The following is a 27,297-nucleotide window of genomic DNA, read 5'->3' as shown; positions in this document are numbered from 1 at the left end:
CCACAGGTCACATCACCTTACCAGGCAGGCTTGCTCAGTCAATCAGGGATTAAGGGGGAGCCATCCACCAAATATGGGCTTGTTTACTGCCTGGCATAGATTTCTGTCTGGCTGGCCAGGGAGTCCGGAATGGCTTCCCACAATATGCCTTTAATTCCAGGAGACTGAGACAAGCAGAGCTGAGTTCAAGACCAGCCTAGGTCAGAGCAGGTTCCAAATCCAGGTGCGGTGGTACACACTGCCACGCACACCCCAGTGAAGTCTGCTTGGCAGGCCGAGAGGCCTGGAAGCGCTCACGAGGCAAAGAGTTTCACGGAAACTCACCTCCTGGAGCTTTGGCATTCTCATAACCGGTATACTCATACCCTATCCCCGCGTTAGTCTGGTGTATGGATCCACGTGCTCTCTTTTAGTATTATTTTATTATAAGTGCCTTTTAAGATTGAATTCTGACATAGCTAAGCCTTCGCCAGTGTTCCAACATCCTAGAAAGTCCTTGAGCTGACCATGGGCTTGGAATTCAATGTTGCCTATTCAGTGACATTCAGAATTGCCTCTGGTATTACACTATCACTTAGAATAAAAGCCAAGTCGCTCCCATATACAGGAATTTACAATGATTTAGGAAGTAGATCGGGCTATGGTTTTAGGGTAATGCATTATTCATGAGATGGTTAGCTAGAGCGGAACTCCCTAATTAGAGCCATGATTTGGGTGTGAAAGCCCTTGCCCTAGGAGTGTAAAGACCTCATACCTGGCTTCTAAGACTATAGCTGACCTTACATAGGGCTGACTTTGTCTCAGTTGTTTTATTGCCCAGTTCCTGCCAGTCTTTGTGTTTACATTCCTCTGTTTAGTGTAAGAGTCATTAAGCATCCGGTAACCTCATTTGTACCTTGTCACCTAACTTCCCTATTTTCTTCTGTATAAAAAGTTTGATGCTCAATTTGACAAATTACATTCAGATTCTACACAATCTCAAGTGTTGGTTTGTCTGTCACTCGCCAACTCCTTGCCCATCTGCACCCAGAGACCCAGACAAAGGGACCCAGAGGGTCTGCGGCAACACACCTTTAATCTACCTTGTGCTGAAGGCCTACATAGGGACAATGGAAAAAGGAAGTGTTCACTCTTTGTCTGCTTTCATTTACTTGCCAGCACATCAGTCAGTTGGAACCTACTTCTTCAGGATTCCAGTTTATGCAGAATACCAGCTGAAATACCTGGCCTCATAGGACTGAGGATTCTTGAGCTTCCCATTCACAGCTGCCCATTGTTGGGTTAGTTGGACTGCAGACTGTAAGTTGTTCCAATAATTTCCCTTACTATAAGTTCTGTGACTCCAGAGAATACTGATTAACACAACAGCCAAGGGATGGAGAGATGGCTCAGCTGTGTAGAGCACTTGTTCTTGTAGGGGACCTGGATTTGATTCCCAGCACCCGCAAGGTCGCTCACAACCATTTGTAATTCCATTTCCAGGAGATGTGTCTAGATCACTGTTCTGTTGCTGTGAAGAGACACTATGACCAAGGCAACTCTCATAAAAGAAAGCATTTAATTGAGGGCTTGCTTACAATTGCAGAGGCTTAGTCCATTGTCATCATGGCAGGGAACATGGCACTGGAGCAGTAGCTAAAAGCTACATCCTGATCCACAGGAATTGGGTACCATTCCAACAAGGGCACCTCTCCTAATCCTAATCCCTCTCAAACAGTGCCACTTCCTGGTGCTCAGCATTCAAATGTGTGCACCTATGGGAGCCATTCTCATCTAAACCACCACAGGATCTAATGGACTCTTCTGGCTTCTAGGGATACCAGGCATTCACATGGTGGTACCTGTGTATACATGGAGGCAAAACACTTATGTGTATAAAATAAAATAAAGCAATCTAAGTGTAGCCACTGCTATATGCACACTGCTCTCTATCACAGGGGAGCAAACGGCAGGCACTAAAAGGAACCAAAGGTTTGTAAAGAAAGGAAGAAAGGTAAAGAAAAAAGGCACAGAGGAAAGGAACCATCTGGATAATCTTCCCCTGGACAAACAGTTTGTCAGGAAGCTAGCTAAGACAGTGGTTCTCGACCCCTTCTTCTCCTCCTTCTCCTTCTTCTCCTCTTTCCTCCTCCTCTTCCCCTTTCTCTTCTTCTTCCTCTTTCCCTTCCTCTTTCCCTTCCTCCTCCTCCTCTTCTTCTCTTCTTCTTCCTCCTCTTCCCCTTTCTCTTCTTCTCCCTCTTTCCCTTCCTCTTTCCCTTCCTCCTCCTCCTCTTCTTCTCTTCTCCTTCCTCCTCTTCCTCTTTTCTCTTCCTCCTCTTCCTCCTCTTCCTCTTCCTCCTCCTCATTCCCCTTTTCTTCTTCTTCTTCTTCTTCTTCTTCTTCTTCTTCTTCTTCCTCCTCCTCCTCCTCCTCTTCCTCCTCTTCCTCTTTTCTCTTCCTCCTCTTTCTCCTCTTCCTCTTCCTCCTCCTCCATCCCCTTTTCTTCTTCTTCTTCTCCTTCTTCTTCTTCTTCTTCTTCTTCTTCTTCTTCTTCTTCTTCTTCTTTTCTTCCTCCTCCTCCTCTTCCTTCCTCCTTTTCCTCTTCCTCCTCCTCTTTCTTCCTCTTCTCTGTGTAGCCCTGGCTGTCCTGGAACTTGCTCTGTAAACCAGCCTGGCCTGGAACTCAGAGATTTTCCTGCCTCTGCTTCCAAAATGCTACCATTAAATGTGTGCTCCACCATGCCTGAACATTTTTCAATCTTTCTCTCTATGTATATTTTTAAAAGATTTATTTATTTACTCATTTTATGTATATGAATACACTGTAGCTGTCTTCAGACACACCAGAAGAGGGCATGCAATCCCATTACAGATGGTTGTGAGCCACCATGTGGTTGGTAGGAATTGAACTCAGGACCTCTGGAAGAGCAGTCAGTGTTCTTAACCATTCCAGCTCTCCTAAACTTTTTAAAGGGCCGTTGAGACCTTTCAACACAGTCTTCCATGCTGCAGTGACCCCTCAATCATAAAGTCATTATGGTTGCTACTTCATAACTGTAATTTTGGTACTGTTATGAATGGTAATGTAAATATCTGATATGCAGGATATCTGATACTCCTTCCCTGCTGTCAGCCTCCTCCCCCAGACTAGTCCTCTCAGGATCTGAGTGAGTGGAACACCACAATAAAAAATAAATAAATAGCCAGATAGTGGTGGCACATGCCTTTAATCCCAGCACTTGGGAGGCAGAAGCAGAGGCAGGTGGATTTCTGAGTTCAAGGCCAGCCTGGTCTACAGAGTGAGTTCCAGGACAGCCAGGGCTACACAGAGAAACCCTGTCTCAAAAAACCAAAAGCAAATAAATAAGTAAAGATAAAAGTACAGTTATTGAAGGATCTTGAAGCATCTTGGGAGTTTCTGTTCAAAAATACAACATTGAGTCTGTGTGCCTGTGCACTGTGGTCCTCTGATGCACCTCCTCCTGGGGTAAGGCCAGAGAGTCTCCCTGCCCTAGGTCAGCCATCGAGAGAGCTGGAAGAAAGTTTGCTGTGCAGGCACGGAAACAAAGTAACAGGACACAGCTGGGAACACAGGAGCAGGAAACAAAGTAACATGACACAGCTGGGAACACAGGAGCAGGACTGGGCACCACCCCTGGGGAAGATGCATTTGCACAACATGATATAAATGCCATGGTGTGATGGTGGTACATCCATCTCTCCACTACTGAAGCAAACGCTCGCAGGAGTCACCAATGACAGTGCTGGAAAAGAGTGTGGCAGCGTGGCTTTTAATCATAAACCAGGAAAGGGGAAACTGGATAATTCGTATTTAAAGAGAAAGAGAGAGAGAGAGAGAGAAGAGAAAAAAAAAAAAACTTTCCCCCCAAACATAATAGAAAGACAGTGGTTATAGCTCCAGAACTCTCTGGGCAGAAATAGAGGATTTTGAGTTCAAGACCAGCTTGACAATCAACCCTCAGTGTTTATACTGTTGATTCCCTCTGTGTAAAACAGTGCTAGAAAAATCACTCGATTTTTCTGGCCTGAGGCTATGGACAAATTACAATTGGTCAGAGTTTTTTCTGCATCTCAGGAATTTTGTTGTTATTGTTAGACAAGGTCTCACTGTGCAGCCCTGGCTGGCCTGGAACTCATAGAGGCCTGCTTGCCTTGGTCTCCCGAATGCTGGAATTAAAGGCATGAGTGCATCTTTGTAAAAAACAATGTGCTACCTACCTACCAGCTGCAGTTAAAAAACTGAAGCACCGCGGGTAGCTACTCTAAAGGAACGTGAATTTTCCGAATCCCACTACCGGTAACTGATTTTGCCACCCGCGGTCAGCGCAGGAAACTTCGGTGTCCCCTGGCCCTGCGCCCCGCAAGCCCCGAGTCCACTTCTCGAGCTCGTGGGAATGGAATGAACCCCCTGCGTCCCACCGCCACCGGGAGATCCCAGGGATCCAATAGGTCTCTGCGAAGGAGCCCAAGTGCGCTTTAGGGTCGGGTCCTTTGCAGACCCCGAGCACGGAAGCACGAAGGACTGGTCACGCTGGGCGTGTGCTGGAGCCTCTGCGCGGTGCGCGTGGGGCAGGCGGGAAGTGCGGTGCGGGTGCTCAGGGAGGCGAGATGGGAGGGGCGGGGAACCGTGGACAGGGCAGCGCATCAGTCGCGGCTGTAGGAGGTGAAGGAATGTTTTTTGGTTTTGGTTTTGGTTTTTAGAGGGGCGTAGAATGGGAGGAAGAGGAGGGCAGAGGAGTCTGCACGGGGAAGGAGCGACGACCTTTACCTGTCTGAATTTTTAAAGGCAGCCACCTACTGTTACACTTAACCTTTGACTGACCGTAAAAAAGCCGCATCTTTGTGGGTGTTTCGGTAGCTCGCGGTGATCGCCCAGTTGCTAGCTAGTACTCTGCTTTGCGGCCACAGTAATGTGGATTCAAGTCCAAGCCAAATAAGTAGTTTCTGTGTGCCTAAACAGTCCATCTCTGTCCACTCTTCTCACCACCTGGCGCTTGACCAAGACCACAGTGCATGTAGCTGAGTTGAAAAGACAACCGAGGCCCTGCAGCAAATTGCCTTTGCCTTAGGTCTTGCTCAGCAGCCTGACCATTGTTCTTTTCTGTCTTGGATATTTTTAAATACTGGGTTTTCCTTCTTAAGACAAATCACAAATAAGATGAAACTTTCTAGTCAATCGAGTATTTTGGAAAACATTTAATAAATGTAATAAAATTAAGCCGGACAATGTGGCTAACACCTGTAACTCCACTACTTGGGAGGCTGAGGCTTGATGCTTACATGGAGTTCCGAGCCAGCCTGAGATACATAGTGAAATCCTGCTCCTCCCCCTAAAAAAATTCCACAACGGAAAGAGAATGAAATGTCCAGATATTTTTTTTTTTTTTCGGTAAATCGAGCAGAATTGTCTGACTACCTGGTGCTTTGCTGGTGAGTTGGACACAAAGAATTGCCCCCTTTTCCTTTCCTGTTGTGATAAATACCCCGGCAAGGTCCATTTAAGTGAGAAAAGGTTAATTTTAGTTCATAGATCCAGGTTACAGTCCATCGTTTTGTGCAAGTCACAGTGGTTGGAACTTGAGGCAGCCGATCACTTTGCATCCTTAGTAGAGGAACCAATCAATGGACGGATGCTAGATCGATCTCTCTCTCTCTCTCTCCACTCTCATCCAGTTCAGGACACTCTGCCTAAAGAATGATGATGCCACACAGAGGGCAGGTCTTTGACTCTCAATCTAACCAGGATAATCCCCACAGACATGCTCACAGGCCAGTCTGATCCAGCTGAGACTGTCATTCTGTAGCCCCAACATTTGGGACTACAGAAGACCTTCCCCATATCTTGCTGTGACTGCCTCTCTGATGAACCCACCAGTATTTTTGACTTGTGCCTTAGTTTGTCCTGTAAAAGTATAGGACTTCATGAAACTGCTTACTTGTTGGAACGTGGAATTTGGAACTGGGAGCTCCTCTAAGTCTAGCAGCTGAGAGACATAGGTAGGCAGGTCAGAGCAAGGCTGTAAGAGGCCAGTCAAGGGCAATTCCCCTCTCTTTATGGAGGATGCCTGAAGAACTGGACCACAATACCAGAGGACTCCAGGCAAAAGAGCACAAGAGTGTAAACTGAATCTCCAGGCTCCTTTTAATTTTAATTTTTTAATTTTTATAGCCCGTTTGATAGCAGTTCAACAAAGAAGCTCGATTCCCAGGCAGCAATGTTCAAGGTTACACAAAGCACAACAGTGTTATATGTCTACAGAAAATATCAGACATTGGAGACACGGGAGCATCATTTGACCTATATTTTAGAAATTGAAGAAGAGGGCCAGGTGTGGTGGTGCATTTCTTTAATCCCAGCTCTGGTGAAGGCAAGTGGATCTCTTTAAATTGGATGTCAGCCTGGTCTATAACTCAAGTCCAGGACAGCTAGGGCTCTGTTACACAGAGAAACCCTCTCTGAAACTCCCCTACCCCACCCAAAAAAGAAAGAGAAAAAAAAAAAAAAGAAAAAGAAACTGAGGGAGGCCTCGGGCATTCTTGTGTTTCTTTCCATACTGGTTTACATTCTAAGTCCCCGCATGGTCTCTCAGGACAGGGTTTCACTGTAGCTGTCTAGCTGTCCCTAAACTGGCTCTATAGACCAGATGGCCTCACCTTCACCTCTTGAGTGCTGGGATTAAGGCTGAGCACCAACCCCTCTGGAATTCTCTAAATTCCCTTCTTGAGGTAGATCAGTATCAGATGACCTATGTCTGTCACAAGTTCATTATAGCCTCATTCCACCTTCATCTTCTACCATAAAGTGAAAGTCAGTTGAGCTGGGAGGCTCCGTGAAGCCAAAAGGAAGCAGTGACAAACTTAATAGCAAAAGTTTTTTGTTTTGTTTTTATGTTTCTTGCTCTTTTGTAACTCTACACCCTTGGCCTTGAACTCACAGGTATCCACCTGTCTCTACTGGAGTGCTGGGATTCAAGGTGTGCACTACCATAGGTGGGAAAAATGAATGTTTATTTAATTATTTTGATGTGGGTAATTTAGAGTTTCTTGCTCAGTCTCAAACTGAGACTCGAGTTAGGGTTTCTCTGTGTAGTTCTTGCAGTCCTGGAACTCATTGTGTAGACCAGGCTAGCCTCCAATTCAGAGATCTGTCTGCCTCTGCTTCTGCTGGTATTAAAGGCTCTGCTCCCCTCCACTCCTCCATACCCCCCCCCATTTTGAAAAAAAAAAAAGAATTTTTTCTCCTGGAGATGCTGTCTGGCTAAGAATGCCTTGAAGTGTGGAGTTAAATTTGGCAAACGAAAGCCTAGTGAGCAAAATTAATCACTTCACCAGTCAGAAAAGGGCCAATCTCCAGCTAGCTACCTCTCACCCTGACCCACCACCTTGTAGCTGTTTGTTTTGCTGCTCAGGGAGTTTCCTCTGTTGCTCTGCCAGCCAGTGTAGGATGGGCATGTAGGGTGAGTCCAGTCCCACAAAGTGCTCCAAAAGATATTTATTAAAAATATTAATATTTAATATTAATATTTCTGGTCACTCCTACACCCTTAACCCCCCCTCCCCTTGTGCTTTTGTTTTTTGAGACCTCGTCTCTCATTATGTAGCACTGGCTAGCCTGGAACTTAAAGATATATATATATATATATATATATATATATATACCTGCCTCTGCCTCTCAGGTGTTTGAATTAAAGGAGCAGGCCCAGGTTATTGCTTCTAATAAAAAAAAATAGATATGTATTGTAAGAAACACAAAACCTACCAAAGATACACAAATGTGTACATATGAGGAGAACTATGAAGGGTCCTTCACATCCCAACGCCCTCCCCACTCCACGGCTGACCCACTTTATCAATTACCAGAAGTAAAGGTGGACTAGAGTGGCTGCTCGTAAGGCAGGGATTTCTAAATCCTAATCTTGGTGTTCCCTGGGGGTGAAGTGGGAGGGAGTAAGGCAAAGCTCAAAACGAGAACACTATCTCCGTTTGTTGGAGACATTTCACATCTGGTCAGGATTGAATGGTAATCTGAGGATGATGGTAAGCTGGAAGGGCTCTTTCTCAGCTCTAAGTTGAGTAAACTTGACCTCATTTTAGTATGTGCAGAAGAAACACAGTAGGACAGCAGGAAAAGTTAGATGGTAGTCAATTCCACTGTCCTAAGTGTATATAAAGCACATATAGTATGTGGGTTCCATGGTGTAATGGTTAGCACTCTGGACTCTGAATCCAGCGATCCGAGTTCAAATCTCGGTGGGACCTTTTCTGTTTACCCTGAGGCAAAGACTTGTTTTAAGTGAGACTTGAGCCCAACATCTGAGGTATGAGTCTGAGAATAGGTAAGTGGGTGTAGAGGGCAAAGTTGCTTGGGACTCCCCATACTACCTGTCTCCAAGCCCCTAGCCTAATTGGACACCTAACAGGTAAACTGTACCAGCAGTCTTGGGTACCTCTGAGCACGTTTTGCAGTACAGATGCCGGTTCGGTCTGATTTTGTCCTGGATCTTGGTTTGCTGATTGTTTTCAGGCAATGCTGGGAGAGCTGTGGCCGAGCTTCCTCTGGAACGCCCATACAGAAGCCTGCCTGCGGCTTGGAAGCCTCGCGTCTAGAGCGCATCTTCATCCTGCCGCAATGGCTTTGGTTTAGGCTCAGGGAGAGGGCCAGAGGTCTCTGAGGAGTAGACTCCTTGATGCTTCCCTGGCATGTCCTAGAGAGGGAACCCACAAGCTCCAAGTTCCCTCTGCAGGCCATTCTCAGAGCCTTGTGTGGAGAATGAGAGAACCAAGGAAAAGCAAGTTATCAGAGATAAGATATATACCAAACACCATGCTGACAGCATCCATGGATAATGGAATTTCTTAGGGGACACATCGAAATGTTCAAAGGACTGCGGTTTTCATAATAAATGTTGGACACATAAACTTGAGAGAAAAAAGTGTATACAAACCCGCATTTTTTTTTTTTTTGTATAGATGTAAACATCTGCAGTTAACCTTCACGGTCACTTGTATCATTGTTTTGGATTCTGGGGTTTATATCTTAGGTGTGATGGGTTTGGGACACACTGGCCCTAAACACGGCACCTTGGTACATTAATCATGGTAAGCAGAAATTGGAAGGGCACTTACTTCTCCCCAACCATTCTCCCCAGAAGCAGGTGCCAAGACCCTCTTTATTCCTGGGAGAGTAAAACCTTCCACAGTGGAGGTACTCTGACCAAGAGACAAATTTAAAAGGGAAGTAAACAACAGCTGTTCTAAGGGGAAGTTCAGACACAGGGTGCTTTTATAAAGGGAGATGACGTGAAACACTATATCCTGCAAGAAATCTCAAGGAGTAAACAACTCAATAGCTTCAGGAAGTCCCTGAAACTGGCCAGATTCTCTAGGGCCCTCCCTCCACAAGCACACATACACACAAGCCGTGAAGACTGCAGAGATGCTCTCAGACCACCGGAAGCAAGCTGTCTACCTGCTGAGCTACCTGCAGGTTGTGCAGTGCACTCCAGGCTTCCAGCGTTTGTGAACTGGTGTCTATGCTATGAACGACTTTGGTGATTGATGCAGCTGTCTTTGAGTTGTTTCTGCTTTTGTAAGTAACCCCAGGAAAATTTACTGGTTGGCCTATGACCTTGGTGGTTTCCCTGATTTGGTTTGTTCTCTGTTCCCTACCTGAGGTCATTTGCTGTGTGGGGTGAGTTTACAGCTCTCTAAGTTAGTGGTTCTCAACCTTCTTAAGACTACTACCCTTTAATACAATTTCTCATGTTGTAGTGATTCCCAAACATAAAATTGGCTTGTTGCTACTTCATAACTGTAATTTTGCTACTGCTATGAATTGTAACGTAAATGTATGATGGGCAATATATCATTCATATATGTGAAACAAAGGGGTTGCGACCTAACCCCTTCGCTAAGGGGCCTTCACTAAGATTCAGAGAGGGAGGCATCCTTACCACTGGAGAAAGAAACACTGGAGGGAACAGGCAGCCTGGCTGAGTTTCCCTGAGTGTTAGCAGTGTGTCCCAGACCTCTGGCCCTGGCATTGCTTTTCCACAGCCTGCTCTTTCTCAGAGCCCTTGTCTGAATCACCTGCCTCCTCCCTGAGATGGAGGCTCTTCCGTCACAAGGATGGACTTGGTGTTAGGTTTGAACCTTTGCTCATTCTGGTCCTTCTCCCACGCTAGGAAACCCCATCTCCCAATTTCACCCACACAGAGAAAACTCCCCTTCCCCCATGTGCTTGGAGTTTTACTCCAGGCTAACATACAATCATGCCCCTTGAGTTTCCAGAAACCCATCTGAAGAGTGTCTGCCCAGGGGCCCAGTTTTTGACCATGTGTGGACACATTACAGCTCCTAGATACACATCAGCATCCTGCTTCCGGGACCCATAAAAACCCCTTGCTTTAGCCTGGATGTGTGACTTCACCTGTGAGATCAATGAGCCCACCTGAGAGCTGCCTCCTAGTAAACCTTCCTTTATCACTTTTAATCTGGTCTAATATGGCCTGTATCTGCATCAGCAAGGGAAAGAAAAAGGCCATCACTAAAGAGCACAGGGAAACGTGAAGAGCAGGTTTCCTGAAGGTCCCTGAGGAGCAGACCTGCTGGGAATTCCAGTTCTAGAACCCCCTACCCAGGAATGGCTGCTGCACAGAGAAGACAAGTGCCCTCTCTGTCACAGGCTCTGCAGCGTGGATAAGTACCGAGGATGTAATGGATATAGAATAGAAATTTTTTTGTTGTTTTGTTTGTTTGTTTTTTGTTGTTGTTTGGTTTTTCAAGACAGGATTTCTCTGTGTAGCCTTGGCTGTCCTGGAACTCACTCTGGTCTCAAACTCAGAAATCTGCCTGCCTCTGCCTCCCAAGTGCTGGGATTAAAGGCGTGCGCCACTGCCTGACTACAATCAGTTTTAGAGTGCCTTGTCTCTGAGGTGTTGTGCCCCAAATAGGAAAGCTCCCACTCAGTGAGCCCAGGCAGTGTGCCAAGTGCCAGCCACCACCAAAGAGCTGTGTATTCGTTCATCGTTCATTTGCTATTTACAACAGGTCTGTGTCATGGTAGCGTGCTTTATTAAATGTGAGAGGAACAAAGTGAGACATAAGCAACAGAGTTTATTCAAAGCACTTCCAAGTGCTATAAGTCTTCTCTCCATCTTCCTCCGTTGCTACAGTCTGTGCTGAAACCAGTGATCTTCAGCCTGGGCTCTGCAGAGGAAGGGTGGGCAGCAGACCCGGAGAGTGGGGAGCAGATACCAAGAGAATGAGAAAGAGGTCCAGAAAATGGGGGACAGGGACCTTAAGACCTGGTGTAAGGTGGACAGAAACACAGAAGGCAGGAGGTAGGGAGCCCAAGGAGCTAGGGACTTGAAAGAAGGAGGGGAACCTGCCCAGCTGCCCGCTTGAGTCTCACCTGCCCAGAACTAGTTTCTAAGTCCCTGTCCTCTGACCTTACTCGGCATAGGTCCCAGTGTCCCACCGTGTCTTGGCTGCCAGGTCTATCTGTGGACCTTGTTGGAATCCACACACCTGGCTCTCTCTCGGTTCATTTTTTTCTAACTGGGGTCCTTATTTCCTCTGTGCACTGGGGGTCTTGGAGAATGGATTCTATACACAGAGAAACCCCCTTGTTAGAGAAAGACTGTCCTAAGGGACACAGGGCTGTGTAGCATGGGTAGTTGCTCTGGGATGGGTCCCTCTGAGGTTCGTTGAGTGAAGTGGCAGGAAAGCCACCAAAGACACACACCACTCACAGAGAACAACTTAACAGTGAAGGCCAGGCAGGTGTGGTGGCCTGTTTTTATAATCTAAGCACTTAGGAAGTTGGCTCAAGAATGTTAGAAATTCAGGGTCATCATTCATAGGTGATAACAGCCTGTGCTACTTGAAACCCTGTCTCAAAAATAAAAAAAAAACCAGAAGGGGCTGGAGCATTAGCTACATGGTTAAGAGGTCTTGTTGCTCTGGCAGAGGACCTGGGTATGGTGTCCAGTACCTACTTGGTTGCTGACAGGAAAATGTAGCTACATTTTCCGAACATCTATTTTGGTGGACACCGAAAAATTATGTGCTACACATGCATACATACATACATTTATACATACATAAATGCAGGCCAAACACACAGTTGCAAATGAGAAAAAGTAAATCTAAAAATAAGGCTCGTTATGGTACTACATGCTCTTAATCCCACCACTCGGGAAGCGAAGGCAATCAGATCTGTGTGAGTTCAAGGCCAGCCAAGGCTACATAGTGAGAACCCTTTGGAAAACAAGGAGTCAGGTCTACAGTGTAACCCTGGGTATCAGGCTTCGGTAACAGTGGTCCCAGTTCTATAATGAGGAAGAGAAGAACATGAGGAGTGCCTATTCCATATGTGTTGTTACATATATGAAACTACTGTTAACTTAAAATTACAACGGTGGTGGGAGCTTGACCTGTCACTTCTGTCCTTAGTCCCAGCTACTTCGAAGCTTGGGGCAAGAGGACCAAAAGTTCAAGGCCTGTGTAGACTACAGAGTGAATTCACAGCCAGCTCTGGCAATTCAGCAGTGCCCTGCCAAGAAATAAGATTAAAGGAGAGCTGGAGACCTGTGGAAGAATGCTATGCTAGCAGCATGACGGTAGTCTTAGGGTCTATATCACTACCACAGGAACGACAGCTTTGGTAGAATTTGGCACCCGAGAGAGATATCTCAGTAAATAAAGATCACTAGGCATGACTACCTACCTAAACTTTTAAATTCCACCTGCCTGTCACACATACTAAGATGAGTGAATAAATAAGTTTAAAAGTCTTTAAAGACAGAATTTTCTTCCTAGTCTACGGCCATACCACCCTGAATCCACCCAGTCTCTCCCGAGGCAGCTGAGCAGAGTCAGCCCTGGGTAATATTAGCACAGGAGAGTCTGAATCCTCAAATCATGTAGCTTACCCGGCAGTCACAGTAACTGAGCAACAGGGATGTGAGGAAGCTACAGAGCCAAAGACAATGGGACAGGTGACACGGGGTTTGAAAGGGACCTGGAACCAAAGCCATTCCGAACAGTGTAGTGCTGTAGAAGCAGATTCAAGGATAGTGGGGCTGTTCATCGCAGTGACCTAAGAAAATGCTCTTCCAATCTTCTAATGAGGTTCAACATGTCTCAGACCCTTTCTTAATCAAATAAATGTATTGCAGTTAGCTCCTAGACTACACAGACACACGCCATATGACTGCATCTCCTTCCCTCCCAGAAATCAGGCCAGAGCCTTCAACCTGCAGTTTGTCTTCCTAGGTAAAGTTAGCTTGGCCCCTGAAAACATGCCCAGAATCACCGTGCCTCCCTACCCTACCCTATACAAAAAGAGACCATGACGAGCCCTTCATAGTCTATAAGATTTCAATGTGTGTTATAGTAATCGTCGTCTATTGCAGATGTATAGATATGTATTGAGTGCAGTTGAAACCAATCAGGAAAGGCATAAAGGCGGCAAGGTTTTTCTCTGTAGCACCACCTCCCATTGAGAAAGGGTCGTTTTTGTTTGGTAGCTGCACAGAGAGAAAGTAGTATCCCAAAGGACACAAGGCAGGTTCGATTGGTTTGTGGAGAACTGAGGGGCAGTTACCCTGCAGATTGAGCCTTATTTGGAGGGAGAATCGGAGCCCAAGGGAGAGCAATTCGGGGTGTCAGTAGAGAGCCAGCCTCAAGTGGAGGAGCTGGAGAGGTAGCTGTCATGGACTGGACAGGACGGCTCAGGAAGAAACTCCAGGGCCAAAGGGAACGCACTTCCTCTGTGCCTTTTTTGGTTTTGTTTGTTTTGTGGGAACGCGACAGTTGGAGAGGCTGTCAGTTCGTTTGTTTCAGGAGACAAACAAACCACAAACCGCAGGTTGGGAGGCCAATGGCCTGACTTCTGGCAAGAGACAAACAAAGAAACAAAGTTGTAAGAGCAGCAAAGACCAGCACAGTGGCTGTGAGTTGACATTACAATTGTACACTCTTCTGATAAAGCAAGATAGAGGAAAAGGAATACAGCGTGTAAAACAGAGTATAGATCTACTTTTTTGTACCAGAATGCCAGGGGAGAGCGCGAACGCAGTCCCCCACTACCACAAATTATGCAGTCGAGTTTCCCGCATTTGGGGAAATCGCAGGGGTCAGCACACCCCAAAGTGCAATGGGTGAGCCTCGCCCTGGGAAAACCACCTTCGTGATCATGGTATCTCCCCTGCCAGGTAAGTATGCTTTCCCAGCGCCCGGCCCCGGCTCACACCCGCCGCCCCTGCACTCTTAACACACGGTCACTTCGCCCCGCCCGATCTCGGGCCTCCCCCGACGCACACACCGTCTAGACGCTCCGCTGACACCCGGGGTCCCGCGCTCCCTCCCTCGCCGCGCGAGAAATCTCTCTCTTTCTGCGGCGGGTGCGGACGCGACAGCCCCTGCGCGACCCTCATCTGCATAAGCCACGCCCACACACTGACATCCAGGGTGACGTCCCAGTCTACCAGGCTACCCGTCTGCGCGTCCCTGGCCAGCCAGAGCGCCCGCCACCTGGGAGGGAAGGGAACAGCGAAGTTACCCTGCATGCCCTTCTCTGTACCTCACCTGTACACACCGCGACCCAGGGGACACGACACGCGACCCCTTCGCCCCTTTGGTTTGTTGAACTTTCTTGCCTGCGGAGAGCCGGCCTGTTCAAGGTCCTCTAGAGACAAATCAGCTTCAATTATCTTAAACCTTTAAATGCCACTCCTTGTCCACCTCTGTGTCCTAACATCCTTGTAACTGAAAACTGCTGTGTTTAAGAAAAAAGGTCGTGTTTCACAGGAAACAGAACGTTTGTCACGACATCATAGGGAGAAAAGCACCAAAAAAACTTCTGGCCGTGTTCCGGTGGCTTTTTGTCGCTTACTCGGACTCACAGCGATTGCCAGGGACTTGCGGTTTCTTCTGGATGGCACTGCCGTTGTTGATGCATAAACCAACAGTGTTTGCAAATAGATCAAGCTACCGCTGCCGATTCGTGCAAACTAAACTGCTATCCCGACAACGAAGATTGAAATTATCCGCCCGCCCCCACCCCGCAAACGATTTCTAAACAGATTCACATTCTCTTTACTCTATTTACCTTCCCTTTCCATTATCTCTGGTGGGTGGTGGGGGAAAACAAATGTAGCACCGGGCAGTGGTGGCGCACGCCTTTAATCCCAGCACTTGGGAGGCAAAGCAATCAGATTTCTGAGTTCGAGGCCAGCCTGGTCTACAGAGTGAGTTCCAGGACAGCCAAGGCTACACAGAGAAACCCTGTCTCGAAAAACCAAAATAAATAAACAAAAATTTAAAATGTAGCGTTTAAGTACGTCTATTAAAAATACGTTTTAAAAATATGTAAACAATTGCCCTCCATTCCCATAATAAAAGGAGATAACTCCGACTTGGAACCAGCCTTTAGGGATCGGTTAGGTTCCAGGTCACAAATAACCATTCTGTCATGGTTGCACTAATATCCCCTGCACTGTACTCTTAGAAGAAAAATGTAATTTCTGGATTAACAACTATTTAGAAAAGAACAACACTGGTGTACTTGGAAATAATTCTGTCAACACCTTTGCTACGTAAATCTCCCACTTGCCCAAGTTCCTAGGATTAAAGCCTCCTCTATTTAAATTGCTCCATGTGTAACCAGGGGATAGGAGTCGAGAGAAATTTAAGAACCGCAGCATGGAATAAATGTGGCGGGCGCGCTCTGGCTGGCCAGGGACGCGCAGACGGGTAGCCTGGTAGACTGGGACGTCACCCTGGATGTCAGTGTGTGGGCGTGGCTTATGCAGATGAGGGTCGCGCAGGGGCTGTCGCGTCCGCACCCGCCGCAGAAAGAGAGAGATTTCTCGCGCGGCGAGGGAGAGAGCGCGGGACTCCGGGTGTCAGCGGAGCGTCTAGACGGTGTGTGCGTCGGGGGAGGCCCGAGATCGGGCGGGGCGAAGTGACCGTGTGTTAAGAGTGCAGGGGCGGCGGGTGTGAGCCGGGGCCGGGCGCTGGGAAAGCATACTTACCTGGCAGGGGAGATACCATGATCACGAAGGTGGTTTTCCCAGGGCGAGGCTCACCCATTGCACTTTGGGGTGTGCTGACCCCTGCGATTTCCCCAAATGCGGGAAACTCGACTGCATAATTTGTGGTAGTGGGGGACTGCGTTCGCGCTCTCCCCTGGCATTCTGGTACAAAAAAGTAGATCTATACTCTGTTTTACACGCTGTATTCCTTTTCCTCTATCTTGCTTTATCAGAAGAGTGTACAATTGTAATGTCAACTCACAGCCACTGTGCTGGTCTTTGCTGCTCTTACAACTTTGTTTCCTTGTTTGTCTCTTGCCAGAAGTCAGGCCATTGGCCTCCCAACCTGCGGTTTGTGGTTTGTTTGTCTCCTGAAACAAACGAACTGACAGCCTCTCCAACTGTCGCGTTCCCACAAAACAAACAAAACCAAAAAAGGCACAGAGGAAGTGCGTTCCCTTTGGCCCTGGAGTTTCTTCCTGAGCCGTCCTGTCCAGTCCATGACAGCTACCTCTCCAGCTCCTCCACTTGAGGCTGGCTCTCTACTGACACCCCGAATTGCTCTCCCTTGGGCTCCGATTCTCCCTCCAAATAAGGCTCAATCTGCAGGGTAACTGCCCCTCAGCCTCCTTCTCCACAAACCAATCGAACCTGCCTTGTGTCCTTTGGGATACTACTTTCTCTCTGTGCAGCTACCAAACAAAAACGACCCTTTCTCAATGGGAGGTGGTGCTACAGAGAAAAACCTTGCCGCCTTTATGCCTTTCCTGATTGATTTCAACTGCACTCAATACATATCTATACATCTGCAATAGACGACGATTACTGTAACACACATTGTAATCTTATAGACTATGAAGGGCTCGTCATGGTCTCTTATATATTATCTGTGTGTGTGTGTGTTTCCCAGTATTTTAAAGATATATATTTAATTCTATTTTGTCTCTGTATAGATGGTTTGGGTCTTCTCAGAGTTCAGACTTTCCAGAGCTGGTGGTTACAGGCACTTGTGAGCCACCATGTGTGGCTCTTAACCAGCTAACCATGTCTTGTTCTTCTTTGAGTTTTAAGTTGTAAATATTGATGACCTGTCTTTTAAGAACAGGCTGTTGAAGGGATGTGGGATAAGTGAGAGCAGTGTATGAGGGAAAGAAAAGCCCAGGTTTAGAAAACAAAGTTGGTGAAGATGGATATTTGCAGGCATCATACACTGATGATAAAGGCAAATATAATAAAAGTTTTAATTGTTTGGTTTTTTTTGTAGCTCATTGTCTTAGTTAGGTTTTACTTCTGTGAACAGACACCATGACCAAGGCAAGTCTTATAAAAACAACATTTACTTGGGGCTGGCTTACAGGTTCAGAGGTTCAGTCCATTATCATCAAGGTGGGAGCATGGCAGTATCCAGGCAGGCATGGCACAGGCAGAGCTGTCTATGTCTTCATCCAAAGGCGGCTAGTGGAAGACTGACTTCCAGGCAACTAGGGTGAGGATCTTAAACCCACACCCACAGTGACACATCTACTCCAACCCGGTCACACCTATTGGAACAAGGCCACATCTCCAAATGGTGCCACTCCCTGGCCCAAGAATATACAAACCATGACACTCACTAAGTAGGTCAAGCTGTCCTAGAACTCATTGTGGTTCATCCACCTGCCTCTGCTCCCCAAAACTGGGATTGAAGCCTAGAAAGGAGAGTTTTGTTATGGTCAGTTTGGGTGTTGTTGTTTATTTGTATGTTTTGGTTTTTGTTATTGTTATTTTGGTTTTGGGGTTTTCATTTTTGAGACAGGGTTTCTCCATGCAATAGCCCTGACTGTTCATGAACTTCATTTGTAAGCCAGGCTAAGCTAGCACTCACAGACATCCACTTGCCTCTGTGCTGAGGTTAAAGGCAGAGGGCACCACACTGGGCTTTTGTTATGTGTTAATAGGCCTATTTGGGGGGCAATTATAAGACAGTGATTATGGGGTGATTAACAGATCATAAGGACGTTTGGGGCAATCTTATGCCTATCATATGACTTCTTTTCTCATTTTAAACAAATACAGTTGACTTTCTTCGTAGTGGTGTAGTGACAGAATGATTTGGGGCATGTTTTCAGGAGCCATGGTACTCTGGTTTCAAATCCCAAGGTTGAAACTTCATGTCAGTAGATGTGGCTGTCTCTGTCCCCAGTGTTCTCACATCCCTCTTCTTCCTGGCATTGATGTTCACCAAGTCCCCTGCTAAGCACCGTATTACCCCGAGATAGCCACATTCTGCCTTCTTTCTGCAATAGTTTCCTCTCAGTACTTGGGATAGAATCTGTGCTCTCTGTGTCTGTCTGGAAGCCAGTATATTCCTGCTCTGCAGCCAGGGCTATTCCACAGAGAAACCCTGTCTCACAGCCCAAAACCAAACAAGCAAAACAAAACTACAACAACAACAAAAAAACTTCCCTTCTCTGTATTTATAGCCAACTACCTCCAACAACCGGGCATTTAGTTCCGTATTATAGACCCACAGCACTCACCATAGTCCCCACACTACTTCCCAGGCTCTTAGGGCCCCATTAACGCACATCTGTAACATCCAACTTCCACACCAGTCCCCAGGCTGTTTTGGCTTGCACACTTACTCTCTCCCTCAGCTGTCTGCTCCCCTTAAAACTGGCAAGGCTTTCTCCACCTTTCCTGTTCTCTCTGAGCCCGAGAGATTACCATGTAATTTTAAAACTGACGAATAAATCGTGCTTTCTCTCCTAGGTCCAGTTCCTAGGTTCACTACGTCCTCCTCCATTAGGCTGTGAGCAGTCTTCCACTGAGCTGTCTGTAATCCTTTGTAACCTTTGATTTTGTGGTGGTTTGTTACTAAATTGCACAAGGTGATTGTAGTCCAGGCTGGACTTGCGTTTGTGATCCTCTTGCCTCAGCCCACCAGAGTCTGTGCATTACTGGTCAGGATAAACCGACGAGGCTTTTGTAGTTCACACAGCCACTTAAGGAGACCCAAAGATGAGGCCACTTTTCCCTGAGAGGCGGGGAAATGCGTTTGGTTTTAGTGCACACGGAGTTCCTTTGCCAGATTCTAACAGCTCAGGGAAGGCAGGAAGCACTCCTACAAAAAAAAACCCAGGTCTGCTGTTCTCATTCTGGAATCCTCGTGGGACTAACAGACCTTCCGGACATTTTTTTCTTTGGAAGCCATGTGGTGTAATCTTTCTTTCTCTCGGAGCGCACGCACGAGTTGTCCCCAGGTGCTTGACGTGCACTGGAAAGGTGAAGAAACCGCAGGGCACGGCTCGACCCACAAGCACACCGGCCTGCGGGTCCCTGGGTAGCTGGGGAGGTTGGGGACGCTACCTGAGTGGGCAGGTGAGTGGCGGTGGTGACCAGCAGAGGGCAGGCAACTCTTGGGACTGAGAAACTGGAATCCCGTGTTGGGAGGAGGTCTGAGTTCAACGGGATTAATATGCAAATTTGCCAAAGACGACGACTTTCTCCGTGTCAGGATTAATTTTCTGGAATGCTGGAGGTCACAAAAGCGGGAGATGGTCTGACAAACCGGAAGTTAAGAATATATTCTAAGATTAGCAAATGGATTTACAGCCGTCGCTCCGCATGTCTCTGTGGCGCAATCGGTTAGCGCGTTCGGCTGTTAACCGAAAGGTTGGTGGTTCGAGCCCACCCAGGGACGGTGCCTTTTGCCTGGTTAGAATTCTCCTCTCGCCATTTAAAATTACATTTGTCATCCTTAAAGAGTATGCAGAGTCTGTAAATAATACACAGAAAATTCCCATTTCAGGAGAACTTCTAATCTGCTACTAATTCAGCAAGTGTAGCTTTTCCATAGTCATGTCTGGGGAGGTCTCAGGATTTACTGCAGAGCCTCTAAGTATCTATTTCTCTGCTTCACAATTTAATGACATTTCATACTGGTTCCCCACCCAGCCCTCAGAATAAGACTTTGAAGAAATTACCCAATTTCCCAACTGTAGAAGAGGGTTAATAGGAAAACTTCTTTTGCAAATTCACCCAGCATTTGATGAGAAGAGGTTGGAAACATTTGCAGACATAAATCAGTGTTGGTTAAACACTAGCCAGTATAGCAGTTATTTTCAGTTGCAGCATCCACATTTTCATTATTTAACTCAGCCTTATTTCCTCCACTCTCTTTCTTTTAAAGCAGGAGAGGTGGAATTAAATTTATTCACCTACTTTAGCCCTTTTCCTTTCTTTTCTTTTTCTTTCTTGGAGGGGGGATGGAGGATATTGTCCACTCTTAATTTTGAGACAGAGGTTTATTATTTTATTTTATTGTTATTATTTTTTAATTTTTTATAATGTAGATGGTTGTGAACCACAATGTGGCTACTGGGAATTGAACTCAGGACCTCTGGAAGAGCAGCTCTTAACTGCTGAGCCATCTCACCAGCCCAGAGGTAGAGTTTCATGAATGGCCAAGCCTGGTGTTCTAAATGTGTAGGGCCAAGTAGGCCTTGACTTGTTCCTCTGCTTCTGGAGGTAGCTGGAATTACACACCTGCACTGCCAGGCCTGACAATCCTCAGTATGTTAGATTTCTCCCTAGTTGTTGAAAAAGAAAACAAGAGCAAAGTGTCTTTGATGGCTGCCAGTGTAGAGGTGATCTGATTAAAACACCTCAACCAGGCTATCCTGTTCAAAGTAAGACATTTGTTGGGCATGGTATTGTACCCCTTTAGTCCCAGCACTTGGGAGGCAGAGGGAGGCAAGGTCTCATTGAGTTCAAGGCCAGCCTGGTCTACAGAGTGAGACCCTGCCTGTAGTTGGGAGACTGAGGTGAGAGGACTTTGGGGAGACAAAGCAAGACCCTGTCCAAGAGTGGGCATGTACATTCTACACACACACACACACACACACACACACACACACACACACACACACACACACACACAGAGGCAGAGTCACATCTGAGAAGGATTAGAGCAGTGTCCTAACCACAAGGCCCCAGGTCTCCCACAACTCTGAAACCTCTAGATGGAATCTTTGTAAATCTAGAGTTTGGCGTAAAAGGGGTAAAGCTTTGGAGTCATTTGTAGGTTTGTTTCATCATGTTATCGTCGTTATTATTAATGGTTATTTTATTGGTGGTGGAATTGTTATTTGTTTTGTTTTGTTTTGTTACTTTTTTCAGCCAAGGATTCATTTAACCAGGGGTGATTATAAAACACCTTGTACCTTCACTTCTTAAGACCAGTTTACTGAAATTTAAAACAGTGGCTTAAATGAAAATAACGATGCTCACGATTCTATTCCCAGCTGAGAAGAGAATCAAAACCGCAAGGGGTAGGGTTCAAAACAAAACACAACACAGAAGTTTTAAAATAGTAAAAAGAAGCGCCCAACGTGGGGCTCGAACCCACGACCCTGAGATTAAGAGTCTCATGCTCTACCGACTGAGCTAGCCGGGCCTTGCAGCATCTTGGCTTTCTATGTCTTTATAATCTTTGTATATAATGGTGCAATTCTTCCATTTGTTCTTAATCAGGATTAGCAAAGTTCCAGAATCTATAATTTAATGCCTTTTGTCTGATACTCTTTATGCACAGAGACAGGTGGGCCTCTCTGCTTTCCTCCAGGTCTTTCTGAATGGAATCGCCCAGAGACCTGGGTTTCTGGGGCGCGTGGCACTGAGGAGCAGCCGACCGAGAGCGCGGACGTGGAGGGCAGGCAGTCCTTGTGGCGACCCGGTAGTGCGGAACCGGTGCGCGGAGACTGAGACTTGTATTCCTGGAAGTTGACTCTTCTACCCTGGTGCCTTTTTCGATCTAGACCTCAGTGCTGACGCCTCCCGATGTGAGGGACCCTTACTGGGAAAATAGGTACTATTTACTCTTCTTCGGCAGAAGTTTGTTTTTAAAACCAAGTTTGTGATGTCCGAGTAACAAGGCCATCTGGTGTAGAATCGACAGAGACACACTCGTATAGCATTTGCTGCAGAGACAGGAGCTCTGCTCCCCAAGTGTTTGGTTCTCCGACCGACAGTGGAGGTGCCAAGTTTCGGTATCACCGCACTACTTCTCTCTTGCGATGGGGAAGGGGGGAGGAGCTTCCTTTACAGATCTGGCTCTTCCCAAGAGTTTAGGATCCTCGTATTGGATAAACCGCTTGGAATTATTTCGGTGACTCAGTTTTACCGCAAAGGCAAAAATCAGAATTTTGTTCATTAGTAAGTAAAAAAGCTGCAAAGGGACGGTACTACTAAATGCCGTGACTCGGATTCGAACCGAGGTTGCTGCGGCCACAACGCAGAGTACTAACCACTATACGATCACGGCGAGCCACCGGGAAAGCAGCGGGTTGCGGCCTCAATTTAATGGCCTTTGAATAAGAGTAGCCTTCCAGAGTTGCCTGATTTATTTACTGTAGTCTATATGGCCTCAATATCAAAAGTCTGGCTTTGAAACCCCGGTGCTTCCGCAATACTAGCGCGAGCAGCAGCTCCTAGCTTCCTGGGATTTCATGACCTGGGATAAGAAACCGCCGCACCAGCAGACCTATGTTGTTTCTCTCCAAAGAAACAAGCCACGGAATCAACGGTTTTGTTACCAGAATGGTGCAACCAGAAAAGGTGCAGAGCTGGTGAAGGAGTCCTTCTCCAGGACCGTGTTTCCTGGTTCCACTCACAAAGTCTCCCGAACCGAAGACGGGGCTGCCTCTAAAGTCTCAAAAAGCCAGACTCCATTTTAGATACTTTCCTGAACAATCCCAAAAGGATAATCCTACAAGTCTGTGACGCCATTCGCTGTACGAAACAGATCGGCATAACATTAGCTTGAGAAGAAACTCCGTGGAGTTAGATCCCAGGGATCAGAGATCCTCGGGTTTCTGAACCAAGAATGAACGTAAAAAATGCAACCTCATGCGTTGGCCGGGAATCGAACCCGGGTCAACTGCTTGGAAGGCAGCTATGCTCACCACTATACCACCAACGCAGGTTAGCAACTTCTTTCCTTGGATATCTTAATGAAGTCTATGACAGAAAGGTTTTTGTTTTGGTTTGGTTTGGTTTTTGGTTTTTTTGTTTGTTTGTTTCTTTCTTTCCTTGCAAATTTGTTTTGATTGAAGAGAAATTAAGAATTAAGACGGGGATCGGGGGTGGGGGTGGGACCTTATAAGACAGACGGGAACGAAATGACAGACAACACTCTAGGATAGCCAAGTTTAAAGAAAATTAATTCTTTTTATCGTTTGAAGGGAGCTTCTGGAATCCTGTGATCCAGTTAAAGGCTCTGCTGCGGGTATTTTTTAATGTGTGACGTTCTTTAGTACAAATGTAGAAAAGATTGCACTTTACATTTTCATATTTCAAGTGATTATTTTGTACTTTAGGAAATTGAGGGAAAAAGCACATTTCCCTGACCGGGAATCGAACCCGGGCCGCGGCGGTGAGAGCGCCGAATCCTAACCACTAGACCACCAGGGAAGTTAGCGCGATGCTCCCCTTTAGATCATATGGCTTCAAGTAACTGTGATTTGTGCGTGCGTGCGTGCGTACGTGCGTGTGTGTGTGTGTTTGTTTTGTTTCATCTGTTTCATTTTTGCTCCACTGAAGTTTTAAGATTATATATAAAACCTTCTTTGTATCGAAACTACTTTTTCAGCAGGTCTCTTTTAAATACTAAAACAGCGCAAGAGTTCTCAAGCCTAGTTCTTAAGCCCTGGAGAGAATACCGTACACAGGATCACACTCCCAAGACCGGAGAGACAAAGGAAACAAGCATTTTTCTTAGAGGATATAAAGAGCATCGCGGAAGGACCGCTAAGTTGTCCTAAACCTATTGGAGCCACTGGGTATAGCAGCGCCAGCTGAAACTTCTGCCACAGACAGGTTGTGTGGAGCCTGGGGAAGGGAGCCTGCCGGTTGGTGCGTCTCGGTGCCTGGGTTTAACTCACTGGGGCGTCTCCCAGCTTTTTTTTTTTTTTTTTTTTTTTTTTTAACGTGTATTCTGAATGAATGAGGAGAAAGAAAATTGGTGTGGATTCCCAGATGGAGAGATCTTGTAAACTTCCCTCCCCCAACCCCCCAATCAAGGTATAGCACTGAACGTGAGGAAAACAGAGACAGACACAGAGAGAAAACAAACTTGGCAAAATGGTGGCAACAAGGCAACGAATAGAACGTTTGCTATACCCTTTTTTCATTTTTGCTGTAGGTTTGAAATTGTTTAAAGCAAAAATTAAGCAATCAAAAGCTGCTATTGGTCCTTGTTTGTTGTTGGGGGAGGAGAGCATGTGTATGAACTAACCATGAAGAGATGACACGTGTACACATCAGTTCAAACAGAACATTTTAGAAAGCACTTCCCTACACCTGGATGGAATTATTCTTTGGCTTATCGTCAAACCCTTACCTACAGCGAATAAACATCACTTTCGATAATGAATTATAAAGAAGCAATTTAAAAACAGAGTCATTAATTATGTGTGCATATCAACAGGGACCAACGGGGGGGGGGGGGTGGGGAGACATGACGGGTAGGATATGGGGATGTTCGGAGACGGGGCATCTTTCTGGTTGCTTTGATTTGTTTTTGAAGAGTATGCTAAGATGTTAAGTAGTAACCTTCTAGCTCTCTAGCTCTTTTACTCCAGAAGTTTTCACTGAGCCGATATCTGTGACAGTATCAAAAACAGGGCAACATCTTGGGATTGGTAAAAGGATGCAAACTTAATTTTCTGGACTTGCAGCCATTTTCTTTGGATTGCAGCATTCCCTGCTAAAGAGAAAAGGAGAGAGGCTCAAGAAACTCACAAGACCCCTTCCAGCGGTTATATACTTAATAAACAACCAGGGAGAAGACACTCTGTAGCTCTGCCTGCAAATTGTACAGGGGATTCCAGTGGCTGATCGCCCAGGCAAGGCTTCTCAGTGAAGCCAAGAAACCCGAGTTCCTGTAAGTAACTCAAACTCTGGGGCAGCAAAATCGACTTTTCTTTTCTTTTTTTTTTTTTTTTTAGGTCTTTGGTTTATCCTCCGAAGTGAACAGACACACGTTCAGTGTCCTCAAGAAAAGTCATAAAACACTCACAAGAAATCATAAATTCAAAAGAAATAAGTCTTAGGAGGGTAAAGATGATCAAAATATACTGTATGAAAAAACTGTAAATAAAAACAAATAAAAAACAGCTCGTGCTGGTCTTCAAAATGTTCAGCCTGCTTCCGTTTGGTCGACAGTGCCTTTTTGTCAATTATCCTGCCACCTGCTGGTGATTTGGGGCAACACAGGAGAACCTAGGAAAGCTTGTGTGCCCTGGGATAGGAGCTTGCCACTTGTAAGAAAATGGGTCTGAGGTTCCAAGAAAATGACCACACAATCCAAAGTACCTCGCAAGGCAAATAGTTTTCCTTTCGTAGAAGGTGTGTACCACAGCCAAATCAAGCAGGCAAACACTCGAAGCGAGGATCCCCCTGGGTTTTTTTCCCCAACGCAAAGGGATTCCTTTGCCTCTCAAACTTAGCCCATTGGCTGATTTAAAACGCAGTTGATAAACAGAGTTCAATTTGAGCACCCAGTACAACCTGGAGCACATATTTTTATTTGAAGAAGTGCTGACCCTGGAGGAATTCGAATTTCTGTCAAACCATTTATTGTTTGTTTGTTTGTTTATGGAGTGCTTTGTTATTTATCCCTTTGGTAGAAAAGACACTTCAATTTCTTCAGTTTCCACACCGTGTCTCAACATCAAAGCACCAGGACAGGGCTCCCATCTCCTCCTCCACGCATCTAAGAATGGATGAATAAGAGGTTTCATTTTATTTTGTCAAACATTTACAAATAGCACCTGAATACAAAGCAATGATATAAAGAAATTTAAACTGCCCCATCTAGTAAAAACAAGACAAACAAACAAACAAACAAAAAAAACCCACAACATTAAACACCCAAGTCCACAGTCCACAAGGTAAGATTACAGCAGGCTTTTCTCTAACTCCTAATATGAGTAAAGTCCCTGGACATTGTGTATGAAGAGATAGAAGACTGAACGGTTGGGAGAAGGAGGCAAACCAGGCAGAAGTGGGGACTTCTCTGGGCTCCCTGGACACCCACATCGTCCAGATTTAGAGCCAAAAAAAGGCTAGCAACCTGGATGGCCAGGACTTGGAGGTGGGGGCCAGAATATTAATTCAAAGTCATCTCAAAGGGAGTTCAAAACCAGCCTGGCCACATAAGGCCCTGTCTACAAAAACAAAACATAAATAAACATTAAGAATTCCTAAACTGCATGTGGTACCACATACCCCTAATCCTAAATCTGGGAAGTAGACCAGAAGTTCAAGGCCAGCCTGGAATACACAGGCTTATGTGTAAATGTGTGTGTGTGTGTGTGTGTGTGTGTGTGTGTGTGTGAATTAAACAAAAGCCTACTGTGTCCAGCCTCACAAGACAGAAAACGTCTTAATAATAATGGCTGTGTCACAACCAACAGCACAGAAATAAGCTATGGCTTACTCTACTCAAAGACTGCAGTGGGTGCCCAGACGTCTGCCCTGACCTTCTGAGGTGGTCATCCCTGCTGGGATGGAACCAGAGAAAACTTAAGGCATTTGAAGTTCACCCAAATTCAATGATAAGAAAGCAGCAGCATCTCCCAGGGTCACTGTAGGCCACCTAGGGGGTTGGTAGGAACTGGTACTGAGATTGGTTCAGGCTAGTTACAGGAGGTAGCAGTGCTCACTTTTAACCCCAGGACTCCTGGAGGCAGAGGTATGAGGATCTCTGTGAATTTGAGGCCACCCTGAACTACAGCATTAGTTTCAGGACAGCGGAGACTATACAGAAGAGACCTTGTCTTGAAAAACCAGATAGATAGATAATAGGTAGATAATAGAGAGATCTATCTTAATTTAGAACAATGAAGATGGCAATCTCTCTGAGGGACTGGGGACTGTGTGCCAAGGCACAGGGTGGCTTGAAACTTTTGTAGAGCAGAAAAGGGAACTTGGAGGTGAAAGATTCCATCTGCAGATCTGTTGCCCTGCAGACCCGAAGTTGTAACTAGCAGCAGAGGTTGGTGGGTTGATCTCTCAGGAGCTGCCAGGATCCCCGCTGACTGAAGATGTTACTGAGCTCTCGAGCCCAGGTCTTCTCAGGCTTTTAGATCATTGCTGTTCACAAAGGCCCACGGGGGACATAGACTCCTGTGTTACCAAGTTTCTCTCTCTCTCTCTCTCTCTCTCTCTCTCTCTCTCTCTCTCTCTCTGTGTGTGTGTGTGTGTCTAATACCCC

At 46.1% G+C, this 27,297-nt stretch overlaps 6 non-coding genes across 6 annotated transcripts; 3 read left to right on the top strand and 3 right to left on the bottom strand.

Annotated features, from left to right (window-relative positions):
- The first annotated feature begins 8,187 nt into the window (after nucleotides 1-8,187).
- Nucleotides 8,188-8,259, top strand: Trnaq-cug (transfer RNA glutamine (anticodon CUG)). Its single transcript has one exon. It is a non-coding gene; the product is annotated as a tRNA-Gln (tRNA).
- Nucleotides 8,260-14,062: 5,803 nt separating this feature from the next.
- On the bottom strand, nucleotides 14,063-14,227 carry LOC115030823 (U1 spliceosomal RNA). The gene has a single exon (XR_003836384.1). It is a non-coding gene; the product is annotated as a U1 spliceosomal RNA (small nuclear RNA).
- Nucleotides 14,228-16,032: 1,805 nt separating this feature from the next.
- LOC115030834 (U1 spliceosomal RNA) lies at nucleotides 16,033-16,197 on the top strand. The gene has a single exon (XR_003836394.1). It is a non-coding gene; the product is annotated as a U1 spliceosomal RNA (small nuclear RNA).
- Nucleotides 16,198-19,648: 3,451 nt separating this feature from the next.
- Nucleotides 19,649-19,722, top strand: Trnan-guu (transfer RNA asparagine (anticodon GUU)). The gene has a single exon. It is a non-coding gene; the product is annotated as a tRNA-Asn (tRNA).
- A 1,682-nt stretch (nucleotides 19,723-21,404) lies between these two features.
- Trnak-cuu (transfer RNA lysine (anticodon CUU)) lies at nucleotides 21,405-21,477 on the bottom strand. Its single transcript has one exon. It is a non-coding gene; the product is annotated as a tRNA-Lys (tRNA).
- A 795-nt stretch (nucleotides 21,478-22,272) lies between these two features.
- On the bottom strand, nucleotides 22,273-22,344 carry Trnah-gug (transfer RNA histidin (anticodon GUG)). Its single transcript has one exon. It is a non-coding gene; the product is annotated as a tRNA-His (tRNA).
- Between the last annotated feature and the right edge of the window lie 4,953 nt (nucleotides 22,345-27,297).

Source organism: Mus caroli, unplaced genomic scaffold (genome assembly GCF_978045245.1).
Source record: "Mus caroli unplaced genomic scaffold, Mus_caroli_1 scaffold_3, whole genome shotgun sequence".
NCBI classification, from domain to species: domain Eukaryota; kingdom Metazoa; phylum Chordata; class Mammalia; order Rodentia; family Muridae; genus Mus; species Mus caroli.
Note: the sequence above shows the minus strand (reverse complement) of the source record. Positions and strands in the feature narration are given on the sequence as shown.